The sequence below is a fragment of the Bos mutus genome, chromosome 7 (assembly GCF_027580195.1).
Source record: "Bos mutus isolate GX-2022 chromosome 7, NWIPB_WYAK_1.1, whole genome shotgun sequence".
NCBI lineage: Eukaryota > Metazoa > Chordata > Mammalia > Artiodactyla > Bovidae > Bos > Bos mutus.
In genome coordinates this window covers 85,784,775-85,798,240 of record NC_091623.1, presented here as the reverse complement: position 1 = coordinate 85,798,240, position 13,466 = coordinate 85,784,775, and the positions used below count along the sequence as shown (strand labels likewise).

Below are 13,466 nucleotides of genomic sequence, written 5' to 3'. Positions count from 1 at the left end.
TCTCACCCACCTACATGGGCCCTGGGGCTGGGGGAGGGGGCAGCATCTCTCAGCTCCTGAGCCCAGAGCCTCACACAACAGAGAATCTAGTCAAAGATGACAACGAGGCAGGACAAGGCAGGTCAGCAGCCCCAGAACGAGCAGTGACTTGGACCTGCCTCTGCCCAGCTCCCTCACCCGCCACGGAATCCACTCTCACCTGCAAGTTGCAAGTGGCGCCCTGCTGGAGGCAGAGGAGGGGAAACAGAAACAAGACAGACTCTCCCAGGAGGACCAGGCTATGGGAGTTGAGGGGCAAGCCAGCCCGCAAGCACTGGATGCACATTCTGCACATCCTGAGAGCAGCAGCCAGAGAGGCATGGAACTGGGGTGGGGGCAGGGAGGCTCCAAGCTGGCTTCTGAGCCACACCAGGGCCAGAGCGAATGGGCTGCGCTGCCCACCTTCCCCTCAGTGTCCACCTCCAGGTAAAAATACAAATTCACTTTCCCTCCACTACAATGTTTAGCTTCAAGGTAGAAGGGCGGCTCTCCCACACTGAGTTCTTTCCCCTTCCCATGCCAACTCAGCTATCTCGTGTTCCTAACAACCTGGGGAGTTGTGAGCTATTAGCTTCATTTACTGAGGAGGCTCAGTGCCTTGTCCTGCTAGAGACTTGGCTGAACTGGGATTTGAATCCACGTGGTCTGATCCCCGAGCCCACACTGAGCTGCCTTTGTGCCCTTGTCAGCTCCTGCCTGTTGGAAGTGCTTTCCTACCCACTATTTCCTCTAATCCTGCAGAGTCCTGGGTGGCAGAGCCTGCCCTGGTCCCCTCTTGGAGGGGAGCACACTGAGAGACTTGTTAACCTGCCTTAGGTCTCACAGCTAGTCAGTGGCTGAGTCCCAATTCAGAGAACAGACCCGGGGCTCGGAGCCCACGGTGCTTTTCACCATGTTTCTGTCAGCCTAGACCCTGGGCTGCCTCACTGTACACAGCAAAGGACAAGGAACCAGTGTCAGTAGGGAGAAAGCCCAGCTGCCGACCAACAGGCTGCCCAGCCCCACTGTGAATCCCATTTGCCACCTGCTGTCACCCCAAATCTGCTCATGTGGAGCCCTGGGAGGGGTCACCTTATTTTATTGTGGCCTTGCAGAGGCCTTAGGAGCACTGGCTCTCTAAGGTGGGTTGCAATTACCCAGAACTCTGAGCTACTCAGAAGGACCCTCTGGCCTCAAACTTGACCTTAGCCAGGAGCTTTTCTCCACCCCCATGTCTCCCGAGAGTAGGGTTAGGATGGAAGGTTCATTGGGGCTGCTTGCTGCCCAGCTGCAAAGGTGGAGGCCAAGTGCTCTCCAGAGGGTGTGGAGGCCTGGAGGCATGCCTGGTGGGGAGAAGCACGGATTCCAAGGAGGCAGGAACCAGAGTTGAAACGGCTAAGTACCCATTGCTTGGGGAGGGGCGCATCCTGGCACACAGGGACCCCAATGAGGCCTCAGAACCGGCCCTTGGTGCTGGCGGGCATGATGGCTGCTTCCTTTTTGCAGGTGAGGAAAATGAAGCTCAGAGGTTAAGTGACTTGCCCAAGATTACAGTTCTTGTAACAGGTTTCTCTGACTCAGGACACCATGCTCTTGACCTTGAGACTACTCTGCCTCTGTGCAGCCCAGTGGCTCAGGTCATAGACTGAATGGCTGAATGGGGCAATAACACTCCACCCCCCAGATCCTTGCCCATCCTTGCTGTCCTCTGGGTCTGCATGTGACAGAGGTGACTGTAACACAGCTCTGACTCCAGCCTGAATCTTGCCAACCCAGCTGTCACAGGTAGGGCAGGAGAAGGGGGAGAAGTGCTCTTAGTGCACCCATCTGTTTCTTCCGAAATCCTCTACATGAACGGCATTTTTCTTCATTTCCAGCAAACAGGCACTTGCAAGCCAGGCTGTCCCATAGCATAAAAGCAGCAGCACTGGATTCAGGGAGGCCAAGTTCAAATCCTATCTCCACCCCTCACTAGACCAGGGACCTTGGGAAAGACATACCTCCCCAAAGACACAAATTGGATCTGGAATTTTACATAAATCTCCTGAACTTAAAATGCTGGCAACTGATTTAGATATTTAAAACACTTCGAGAGGGCCAAACTAAACACATCTGTGGGCCAGAATCAGCTGGTGAGTGAAGGAGAGCAGCATAAAGCCCTCAGCACAGTGGCTGGCACTCCATATGGGTGCTGGTTATTAATACCACAGCAGACTTGGGCCAGGTGAACAATTCTACCAGCAGCCACCTGAAGGCCTCCTCAGCAAGGCAGTGAGCTGTGCAGTAAGGAAGGTTCCTGACAACAGGACCCTTTGACTGCCAGGACCTCCTCCTACAACTGTTCCCTGCTCCCCAGGACCAGTGTGACCTGTCAGCACGCAGACCTGCACCCCACCCTCAGCCAGCTCCTCCGGAAAACACCCCAGAGTCCTCCTGGACAGCATGTTATTATGGGAGCAGATTTTGAGGCGGCTTAATTGGAATAATAACTAGGCTTCAGAGGGAAACCACTGCTTTGCTTCTTTTCTTTGAACCAAGTCTGTTCGAAAGGTCTCCCTGCCTCAGGTAAGCCTCTTCTCAGTGGCCAATGAAGCCTCAAAAGAGGCCTGGCCTCCCCTGCGGGACAAGGCTTTGCCCCATGACGTCCCCCTCCAACCCAGCACAGAGGACACTGAGGATTCTTACCAAAGCTGAAATCCAGGGCTACACGTGCAGGTGGGGGATGGGTGCCAAGACTTGATCTTGGCCTCTCGTTTTTCCTCTCTGCTGGCTCCCCTAACCTCTCCCAAAGCAAGGTCTGCCCTAGGAAAATATTCAGGGTCATGAGGTACTTATTTTTAGGGACAGGAAGTACCACAAAGGAGACTCTGGGAAAGAAATGTCCCCTTTTCCTGCCATTGCCACCAGTCCGCTTGTACCCCCACACCTTCCCCAGCTATGGAGACACACACAGCTCTCCTCTGGGAGTGTGGATGTCCTAAAGTCCCCTCAGGGAGCAGCCTTGCTGTGCCTCCTCCACCCCACCGCTGACCCTTGGCAAGTGCAGTGGGCACTCCCTCCAGAGCCTGCGGAGAATCCAGCCACCTTCCCCATCTTTACTGCTTCCACGCTGGCCCAGGCCAGTCTCATCTCTCGTAGGACTCCTCATTCATCCCCCTCATAATCCAGGATCCACACAGTAGCCAGAATGATCTTCAAAAAACATACATCAGATCATGTCATATGGCCTATTTCAAATCTTTCACAGGCTTCCTGTTGATCAAGGGCAACACTCAAGCTTCTAACCATAAGACTTTATATGATCTGGTACCTGCCTACTGCATATTGACCACCAGCCCGTTTCCCACCACTTCCCAGTTGAACCAGCCTCCTTTCGTTTCCTGAAACAGACAGTCCGCGCCTCCAGACCTGTGCACAGATGTGCTCTGTGCCTGTAATGGTCTACACAATCCAGGCACCTTGGACTTTTCATCCTTCAGGTTTCGGCTTAAACATCACAGAGGTCTATGCCAGCTGCCTTATTTACAGAAAGCCCACCACCCAGTTACTCAGCTTCTTTAGGAGTGTTTGTTGAGCTACTTGTTGAATGTCCTTCTCCTTCAGAGTATGTGTTCTACAACAAGAAAAAGCGTAACTGTTTGGATCCTTGCTTGTGCCCAGTACCCTTTCGAGTTGTACCTAGCACACAACAGGGGTTTGGTACACATGAAGTGCTGAGTGTGCTCTTGTCTCCTCCCTCCAGAAGTGTGGGGCCACACAGCCCAGCCAGCCTGCTCGCAGCCTGTGGGAGCAAACACCCCAGCCCAAGATTTCGACCTGTTTGCACAGCCCGCCTTCCCCGTCTTAACCTCACACGTTTTCCAAGAGGCTTTATTTGGTTGGGCTCCTGGCTAATGATCAATGTCAACTCAGTAATAGGGCAGCAATTTGGTGGCAGATGTTTTCTTGGCAGCACTAGCCACTGGTCTTAGTGGGGACCCAGGTCTGGACTTGAAACACCAATGCCCAATGCCAGCCCCTTTAAAGACCTCTCCGCAAATAAACTCAAATAAACACCCTGGGCCTCTATTAACGCCCCTCCAGCTGACCCTGGAAACAGTGGGTCTTTCAGGCCTGCTACTGCAGCAGCTCCCTGGGCAGTTAAAACACCCCAACCTGGCCTCCGGCCTCTCCTCTCTGGGGGCCACCAGGCCTGCCCAGCCTGCCACCACACACAGCAGGATTTCGTCTTCCTCCTTTAAAAAGGGGAGGAAAAGGCTTTCAAGCAGGCAATTTACCATTCCAGACACAATCTTTCAAAGAGAAACAAAAACTCTCCCTGTCTGAGGCAGACCGCTAAGGCGTGTGTGTAATAAGATGCTAATACAATTTAATGATATTTCGGCTGGAAAACCTGTCCTCAGAGCCTGCTTGTGTCGGGAAGGCCAGACATTCAGAAAACAAGAGCTGCACACTCTTAAACCATTTTAAATGGGGGTCAAAGCCCCACTCTTTCCTATCTCTCATTAACTTTAATGCCTTCTCAGGGACAGTAACTGCTGTGACAACAGTGATTTTGTACACACAAATCCTCAGACTTGCTTCTCCAATCACAGGGAATCCTAACCCTCCTCCAACACCCATCACTGCTCGCCTGTCCCAGGGGCACCCAGCTCCCCTAGAACACACTCTCCACACCCACCCTCCAGACCCAGTTCTGAGGACATGCCAAGGGGATCCTGGGAGACAGAAAGGGGCTTTGTCTACTTTGTCCTTCAGCACCTTCGCACCCTACCCTCCACCTCAGAGAGGGCAAAGTTCAGCCCACTCACTCCACAAATGACTGCCCATTGGCAACTGCAGGGTCCTTCTGGTTCCTTCTTCAGAGAAGGGAGCTGGCTCTCTGGCCTACCTTAAAGGGGAGAGGTCAAATGTCAGCTCCATTTGGGTCCTATCCAGGTATTAATAGTAAGAATAGCTAATACCAATCAGGTGCTTATCCCATGCCCGGCTTTGTGCTCATTCTTCTTTATGCAACATATCACTTAATCCACACACCCACCATGAGGTACAGTTGCAGATGAAGAAACTGAGGCATGGAGCAACTGCCACAGCTGGTGACTGCAAAGCCAGCACTCAAACCTAGGCTGTCTGACCTTGCCCCCCACCTGGGGGGTGGCGGGGTACAGCACCCAGTGCACAGATCTACAACTTGGAGTATGGTTGGGGTACTCCAGATTCTTGTGGGTTTCCTGAGAATCTTCCTGGGTTCCTCAACTTTGAGACACATAATGAGGATCTTACATGGAGGACAGGGCAAGACACGGATATTCCCCTCTTCACAACTTCAACTTGGCCTCCCCTTAGAGACCCCAAAGGGAAAACTGTGAGTCCCAAAAAGAGCCTGCTGGATGAGCTGTGAAGAATTTGGACTGAAAGCCTCTGATTGGGTCTTGGGTGTAAGATACGTACCTCCCTGATAACTGGGACAACGATTAATCAGAATACCCTGCCCCCAACCTCAAGGATGTGGAAATCAGTGCCAAAAGCCTAACCTCAAGATTCTGGAAGGACTTGGGGGTTGGGGATCAGAGTCCCACCTCACCTGTCAACAAAAGCTAAGTGGAGATTTCCGACTGCCTCTTGGATCAGTGTTACTGGCCATTCTGCCAGGCCATTTAGGGAAAGGAAAAGCACGTTGGATGGGAAATGTTCTGGAAACATTTGCTGCATCCCGAGCCCAAACAACTCTACCCTTAAACACTTCAACTCCAAAAGTGCCGGGGAGACCCTTGGCTAAACAGTTTCAAAACCAACACTCACTGCAAGTCTTGCTGCCTGGGGCGAGGACTTCCCTCAGTGAGGCATTTGCTGTGGAACCAAATGCTTTTCCACTCTAGACAACAGCCAACAGCACTTGGGACAAGTGAGAGGCCTCCAGATCAAACAAACATCCCTTTTTTCCCCTACCATGCAAACTTTCTCAATAAATTATTCGCCCACTTCGGATCAAAGCCTGTTTTTGCAGCCTGTGACCTAAAAAGCAAATAGCATCTCTTAAACATGAAAGCCCTCCTCCCTGCCTGGGTCGGCTTTATTACTCATTCCTTCCTCTTACAGTTATTCTGTTGTTATTTTCCTTCTCTGCTTGTTAGATCGTTCTGCGAGTCCCAACCCGCCTGAGGAAGATGGGACAGGAGAGATGGTGCCTTCACTTGGGGCCCTAAGGTGGGAAAGGAAGTCAGGGTAGGGGAGAAGCCAGCACCCTGGGAACCCAGGAAACAGGGCCAGGCCCGGTTGGCAGCTCCCTGCCCAGCTCTTCTGCCAAATGTCCTACTGGGAATTTTACCAGTGAAGGGAGGGAGTTAATGTCACCCTGGGAGGAGAGGCCAGGAGGCCCTACCACCACCCAGCCCAAGACTAAGTTAGCAAACATAAACATTAAAGGGATATCCTGACAGCCTGTCAGGCCTCAAAGCTCAGGGTTCCTCCCCCTTGCAACAAAGGCAAGGTAGCAGTCAGTTGTGTCCTCTCAGCTCCTCAGCTAGGAGTGCAAACGTGATGCCTCCTGGTGACCCCTGCAAACTTAAGCCTGTATAAAACTTCATGTCTTGGAATTCCAAAGTGGGGGAGGACGAGAGAGAATGCTAAGTGCGAGGGCAAAGTTTGGGAATTTGCAGAGACCAGAGGCGCCGGATGCTTCCTGCCCTTGGCACTGAGCAAAGGGAAACACAGCCCTTCCCGCCCCACCAGCCCAGGGCATGAAACCAGAAGACAAGGTGCTAAGGAAAAACGTCCCGGCCGGCAGCAAAGGCTAAGGGGATTGGGAGGGGGGTGGCGCGCGCCTCCAGCCTGCCCCTAAAGGTAGTCCGCGGGACAGCAGGCTGGAGGCGCGCCGGCGTGATTCTGACCGCGGGAGCCGGGAGGAGGAGCCGGAGGTGGCTGCGGGGGGCTCCAGCCCTGGCTGGAAGCGGTTCGAGCAGGGGGTGGCGCCGGGAGGTGGCCTTGACCCGGGAGCGGAAGGAGGAGCTTAGGTATAACGGGTGAGAGTAGTTGAGCCCCTTGGGGTGGCAGCTGTGTGTGGTGGGGGACAGAGTGTGTGTGGGGAGGGTGGGTGTCCTGGGCCTCTAGAAGCTACAGTGAAGCCTTCCTGCTTGTCTCGCAGACATCCTCCTTTTCTGACATTAAAGCTACGAACCACCAAGCTGACGCCCTCTATCCATGGCCTGAAGCACAGGGTATCTCAGGGGCCAGGGATAAGCAGGAAGGGACCGGAGGGAGCCACAAGTCTGCACCCAGGCGGAGAGGAGGCGGGCAGAAGCCGCTCCGCAGGCGCAGGCGAGTGGGTGGGAAGGAGGGAGGGAGAGAGGGAGGAAGGAGGTGAGGCCGGGAAGATGCCACTGCTGGGGGCGGGGCGGGGCCGGGGATCCGGGAGAGGGACTGCAGCGGTGCTTGGTGGGGGCGGGGGCTGCAATGTCACTCATTTGGGGGTCAGGTGTGTAAGTCCCAAGCTCGGGGCGCCACTTGCCTACATCTTCCCAGTACCACCCAGGAATCGGGGCGGAGGCGGAGGGCAGGGGGACTGCAGAACCGTCCCCTGAGCGGGACGCGAACCGGCAGAGTTGGGAGAAGGTAAACAAGGGCCACGCCCCCTGCCGTCGCCCCGCGGGCGCGCACCCGCCGCTCCGGCGGCCGCCGGTACATTTCCACTCCCAGGAGCGTTTCTCCCTCGCTGGACTCCCGCGCAGCCCTGGACGGGGGGGCTGCCCCCGACCCCAACCCGCGCCCCCCGCGCTGGAGCTGTGAACCCTCCATACTCACCTGGAAAGGGTATCCCCCGCCCCTCCAAAAAACTGCTTAATTTGTGCAGAGCCTCCGCGCCCGGGAACCGAGCATGCTGCCCCCGCGTGCATAGCCCGCGTGCACCCAGCCGGGAGAGGGGGCGACAGGGCGGAGGCGGTGGCCCCCGGAAGGTGTCTGGGACCGGACCGGCTGCACGTGAACCCAGCGCGGGGTCATGTGCACCGGCTCGACCCGGTTCGGCGCCCGGACGTGCTGCGTATCAACAAAATGAAACTCGGGGAGACAGGAGGGCAGATAGCCCCGGGTCCTCCGAACCCACGTCCCCGGCCGCGCGACCTCCTCTCCGCACAGGTCTCCAGCCGCAGACCCTCCGCCCAGCCAGAGCCCGCGGGGCAAGTTGCAGCCCAGGCGCGCCCCGCCCGCCCGCGCCCCCTCCCCGGCCCAGGGGCGCTTTGCCGCAGTCATTAATAAAGAAGGTCGCCAAGCTCACCCTTCCAAAAGTTGTTGTTGCATGCGCCCCTCTCAGCCTCCCCGCAATGTACTCTTTAAAACACGACTGACCAACATGCGCAATCTCCCCTGTGCTGTGCATCGGCACCCCCCCCCCCCCTCCGCGCGCGCGCTGGCTTCCTAGAACAGGCAGCCAGCAGGAGAGAGAGGGAGCGAGCGAGCAAGAGAGAGAGAGGGAGCGAGAAGCGCTGGCAGATCTGTTGCAAAAACACAAAATAACGCCGTGGAGATGCGCAGGGCCAGTCGCCGGGGGCTGGATCTTACCTTGCTCCGCGGTGCCCTTCCGAGGGGCGCTACCCACGGTTACGCGCCGCGGCTGGGGCCGGCGTGGGAAGGATGCTCCTGAAACCCGGAGCTCCTGGGGCCGGCGCGGGCGGGCGGGGGGCGCGCATCCATCCGGGGTCGTGGCGAAGGAGGCGGCCGGGGCCGTGGGGTCCCCGGCACCGCACCCTGGCCGGGGACGGTCAGCCCGCTGGACCTAAACCCTTGACGCTAGGAGTGGGCGCAAAGTAACTCCATGGACGCCTCTCACCCACCCCCCCAAATAGCCTCCAACTGCGATGGCCGCGGTCGGCACCATTCACCAACCCCCCTGTGTATGTTTCTGTTTCTTTTTAAACCAAGACTTCCTTGTGATCTCTTTAGAAAAAAAAAAATGTGTTGGGGTGGGGGTGGGGGCAGGCGGGAGGAGCGAGGGAGGGGGAGTAGCCACTTTTTTCTTATTCACTCGGATCTCCACTCCTGACGCCCCCCCCCCCCGTCCACCCCCCCGCCCAGTTGTTTGGCTCCAGCAGCGGGTTCAGGTAGCGTTGCAGGCCTCCGGGTGGAGGGTACCCTGCTGGGCCGCCCTCTTGCCTGCACCTCGAGCCTGTACTCCCCACGGGCTCTGGGGCGCCCCCAGCCCGCCCTGTCCCCAGGGCCGGGCCCAAGCGGCGGCTGCGCCCGTGCAAGTCCCATCAGGTCTGCTCACACTTCACACACTCACACACATACCCCGCCCCTCCACTCTCACTCACACTTTCTGCTCACACCCCGCCCCCTTCGCGCCCCAGACCGGGGCGGCGCCCCCCGCAACCTTTAAAAAAAAAAAAAAAGGCAAGCTTATACTTAAAAAAATCTTTTGGCGCCATATTAATGACGTACTTAAAATTTGCCATTTCTCCCTGCGTCAAAAAGACGTTTCTTTGCAAATAACAGCCTGAAGGCGACACTCGCGGAGGGAACGATGTTTGCACAGAGTACCCCGCCTCCCGGGGTTCCAGCGCTGGAAGACCCTCGCTCTAGGCCCTGCTGGTTAAATCGCTGGTTTAAAAATGCGAAACGAATAAATCGCGTGGCGTTTTGCAGCGCCAGAAGTGAGCAGAAAGTGCTGGCAGGAGCGGAGGGGAGGGGCACGCGCGACTCTGGGGGAGGGGGCGCGGCTCTCCTCCCCCACCCAGAGCAGATGGAAACTAACATCCCGGGTTGGGGAAACTTGAAATTGTGGGCCACCTCAAGAAGGAGGGGCGGTCCGTAGAGAGGGTCCCTCTCGGGTTCGTCGCCCCCTCCCCCCGCCTGAGTGCCTCCTGGCGCCCGGCTCAGCCCCGCATTTCCGGGGGGTAGGGAACGCAGTGATGGGTGAGTGGGTGGGTGGCTGCACGTCCTGGTTCCAGTAGGAGTTTGCCCGAGGGTATCCACTTCCCCCTTGCTCCTTCCCACTCCCCTTAAAGGGTTAAAAACCAAGGGGCAACTTCCAAGGATTGGCACTTGGCGAGGAAGCGGGGCGCCCCTCTCCCCACCCTTCGCCTCCTCGCCCCTCCTCCTCCGGCTCCACTTCCCGACTTGACCTTGTGGTGCACAAACAGTGCGCTGGGATCCTCGCAGTTTCTGGAAGAAGAGCTTGCGCTCGCCAGGCAGGCGGGCTGTCGGGCGGCTCTCGGGCGCTGGCGGGGCCTTGGGTCCGTTCCCGGAGCCGCGGGCCACACCCACCCAGCCCGCTGCGCCCGCCGCACTCACCTTCTCTCGAGGAAGGAGCCTGGCTGGCCTTCTGGATGGGGAGAAGTGGGGGGCAAACTGCAGCCTTCTCAGATGCTCCCAGCTAGGGAGGGAGGGGGTGGTCTGGACTCAGGCGGGGTTTGGGGGAGGGGGAGACCTGGGAGCCAGGCCCAATATCCTCAAAGCATCATTGCCAACTTTTTCTAACCCCTCCTTTTTGGCTGTCCCTCAAAGATGATCCAATAATTTCTTCAACCTCACCTTTGACTTAGAAGGCACGTGGGTGAGTTGTGAACTGAAACAGGAACCGCCTCCCCTCTCCAAGACTGAAGGTTGTTTATCCTTTCTTTCCCCTCCACCCCTTCTGTGGAAAGATAAATATTCAATTTACATAAGATGACATTTATGTGACAATTAAGGAGATTCCCTGATGGAATGTTGTGAACACATTTGCTTATAGGAGAAATAAATCCAATAATAAACAAACTCATAATAACAGCACAAATCCTCAGACAGGGCGGATTGTCTACACAACAAAGAGGGAGATGATGGATGCTGGAATAAGCACTTTTTGCCACAGGAAAGAAATACGAGCTCCAAGGGAGTCACTGCAACATTTCTCTTCCTTGGCCTTCATTCACAAAGTCTAGGGAGGCTTGCCAGCAAGATTGAGGGGCTGGGTATCACCTCCCAATTAGATTTGCTCCAGCGTTCAGTAGTCAGTTGGTAGGTTTTTCCGAACCTCAAGCTCAGTGCCCAGAAACAGGTGTCCCAGACTGTGAGCATGGAACAAAATGGTTAAATAGGGAGGCTCTAATCCTGGCTCTGCAGTTCCAAGGCTGCTTCATATGGGCAGGTATATTCACCTCTGGGTCTCTTTCTCCTCTTCTGTAGAATGGGGTGGTTGGAGGCTTCCTGAGGCCATACATATATATATATATATATATATATATATATGGACTCTAAGTGTATAGCAGGGCCTGACTCAGTGTATACAGTGCACAGTAGCACTTTTCCTGGTGCCTACATTTTGGAAGGGTGCGAATACACTCCCTGAAAGCTGTTAGCACTGAGAAACTGAGGGACATATACAAGATCTCCCACTGTGGGCCAAAGGGAAGGCCAGGAGAAAAAACTGAATGATTGCGGACTTCATGGTCACGGTCTCAATGGTAGCTGCGTATCTGAGGTGAGAGGGGAGGTACCAAGTTACAGGGGCACAGTTGAAGGGAACTGCTCTTCTTAGAGCTAGTTGTAGAGGGTTTACATGTAGGAGAGGACTGGACAGGCTCCTCCTCTTAGCCATCCTGATCCCATGGCAAGCAGTTGTTAAATGACCTAGAGGAAGAAGAGGGAGTGAATGACCATTTATAGGGCACGTGCTCTGGGCTGTGGACTGTTAGTCATCCTACTTCATCCTCAGGAAAACCGCAAGTTACCTATTCAAAAGATTTAGCAACTTGCCAACAAACAGTTAGCAAGTGGTAGCAGAACAGGTACCTAGTTCAGCAGACCCCAGGACCCATGTACTTTCCATTTTACCACACTGCCAAAAATAAAAAGTATTAGCATGACTGGTTTGATTGGAGATGGGAGCCTGATTGCTCCATTGGCAAGAAATAATTGTATGAGCAGCACTTTTCTCTGAGGTGGTTTCCCTGACTTTGGGTGAGATCCAGGTCACCTAAATAGTCCTTGGAAGGTACTTCTTGTTTAGGATGGGGTGCTCCGTTAGACTTTCCTTGACTTTGCACAGTTCTGTGCTACTGTTTAAGGCTAACCTTGGAAATGTAAATAGAATGATAGCATGGAAGCTAATTATAACTCCTCAATCCTTGTTAAAATTTTCACAAATCATTCATTAACTTTTTACAGAAAAAAAAAGACAGAAACTTGGTGTCCCTGGAGATGTAATCATTAATTATTTTCAACAAATATTTATTGAGTGCCTACTGTCTGTTAAGCATCATTCTAGGTGCTGGGAATACAGCACAAACATGATAGAAAAAATGCCTATTCTCTAGAGGCGGAGCCAAGATGGTGGAGAGGGAAGACACAGAGTCAGTGTCTCCTCACACATAGGATACCCACCACACTGCTGGTCAGGGACCTCCGACAACCAGGCAGACAGGAGGAACCCAGAAGCAACCAGAAACCAACACAATATTGCAAAGAAATTATCCTCCAATGAAAAAAAAAGCCTATTCTGACTTTCTAGTTAAAGGAAATACATAATTTTTTTTAAGTTGAAAAAAACTTATATTTGAAGGTTAGTAGGTACCATGGAGAAGAATTAAGTAGAAAGGGGGATAGGGAATGTGAGGATGCAATTTAAATAGAGTCCTCAGGGAAAATCTTGCTGAGAAGATAGCTTTTGAGTAAAAGGAGATGAAGGAATGAGTTGTGAGGGTTTATGGAGGAAGAGCATTCTGAGCTAGGGATTCTTTTTTTTTTTTTTTTTTTTTTTTTTTTTTTGAAATTTTGACTTGGTCTATTTTAACCACAACATTGCAATTTCACAACTTTGAAAGAAAAACTTTTAATTTAGTAGAAATTCTTTTTTTTTTTTATAGTTTATCTCTGTCTTTATTTTTTTTTTTTTTTACCATGAGGTACTTTAGTTATTTTCAGTATTCATCCCACTTGCATAATATCTAAGACAGAACTATGTCATACCATATTTTTTTTTTTTTCTGAAAAATTTCACAATATAATGTTGATAGTTTACCATGAAGAAATTAAGAAAAGAGAATAGTTTCTAATGTTTATCCATGTATTGACTGTTAGTAGTGCTCTTTACTCCTTCCTGTATTTCCCAGTTTTGTTTTGATATTATCATCATTCATAAAGGACTTTATCATTTTTTATAGCTCGTGCATGCTTCCTTAGCTTTCATTTCTCTGAAGGTGTTTTCACTCCCATTTCAAAAAAGATACTTTCAATGAATATCTATTACAGAATTGACAGCTTTAATTTTTCAGCACTTTATTTATTTTTTATTTGATAAATTTAATGCCTTTTATTGCCATACCTCATTTTACTGTGCTTTGCTTTAGTGAGCTTTATAGATACATGTTTTTTTTTTTTTTTTTCCTTGTTAATTTTCTGTTTAGTTGATCTATCCATAAGTGTGAGTGGGGTATTAAAGTCTCCCACTATTATTGTGTTATTGTTAATTTCTC

General features: G+C 53.0%; 1 protein-coding gene and 1 long non-coding RNA gene across 15 annotated transcripts in view; one reads left to right on the top strand and one right to left on the bottom strand.

Annotated features, from left to right (window-relative positions):
* Nucleotides 1-10,440, bottom strand: part of JADE2 (jade family PHD finger 2) — a 51,178-nt gene extending 40,738 nt beyond the window's left edge. For 5 of the 14 annotated variants that reach the window (XR_011464821.1, XM_070374351.1, XM_070374349.1 and 2 more), the window contains exon 1: nucleotides 8,291-8,387. The gene's annotated coding sequence lies outside the window, so the exon portion shown is untranslated. Of the gene's footprint in view, nucleotides 1-2,703; nucleotides 2,821-7,818; nucleotides 7,958-8,290; nucleotides 8,389-8,574; nucleotides 9,055-9,453; nucleotides 10,106-10,136; nucleotides 10,244-10,305 lie in introns of those variants that run through there. The other 9 variants (XM_070374360.1, XM_005890409.3, XM_070374355.1 and 6 more) reach the window with 8 other exon arrangements.
* On the top strand, nucleotides 6,670-7,972 carry LOC138988545 (uncharacterized). Its single transcript, XR_011464822.1, has 3 exons — nucleotides 6,670-7,031; nucleotides 7,163-7,629; nucleotides 7,868-7,972. It is a non-coding gene; the product is annotated as an uncharacterized lncRNA (long non-coding RNA).
* Nucleotides 10,441-13,466: the final 3,026 nt, after the last annotated feature.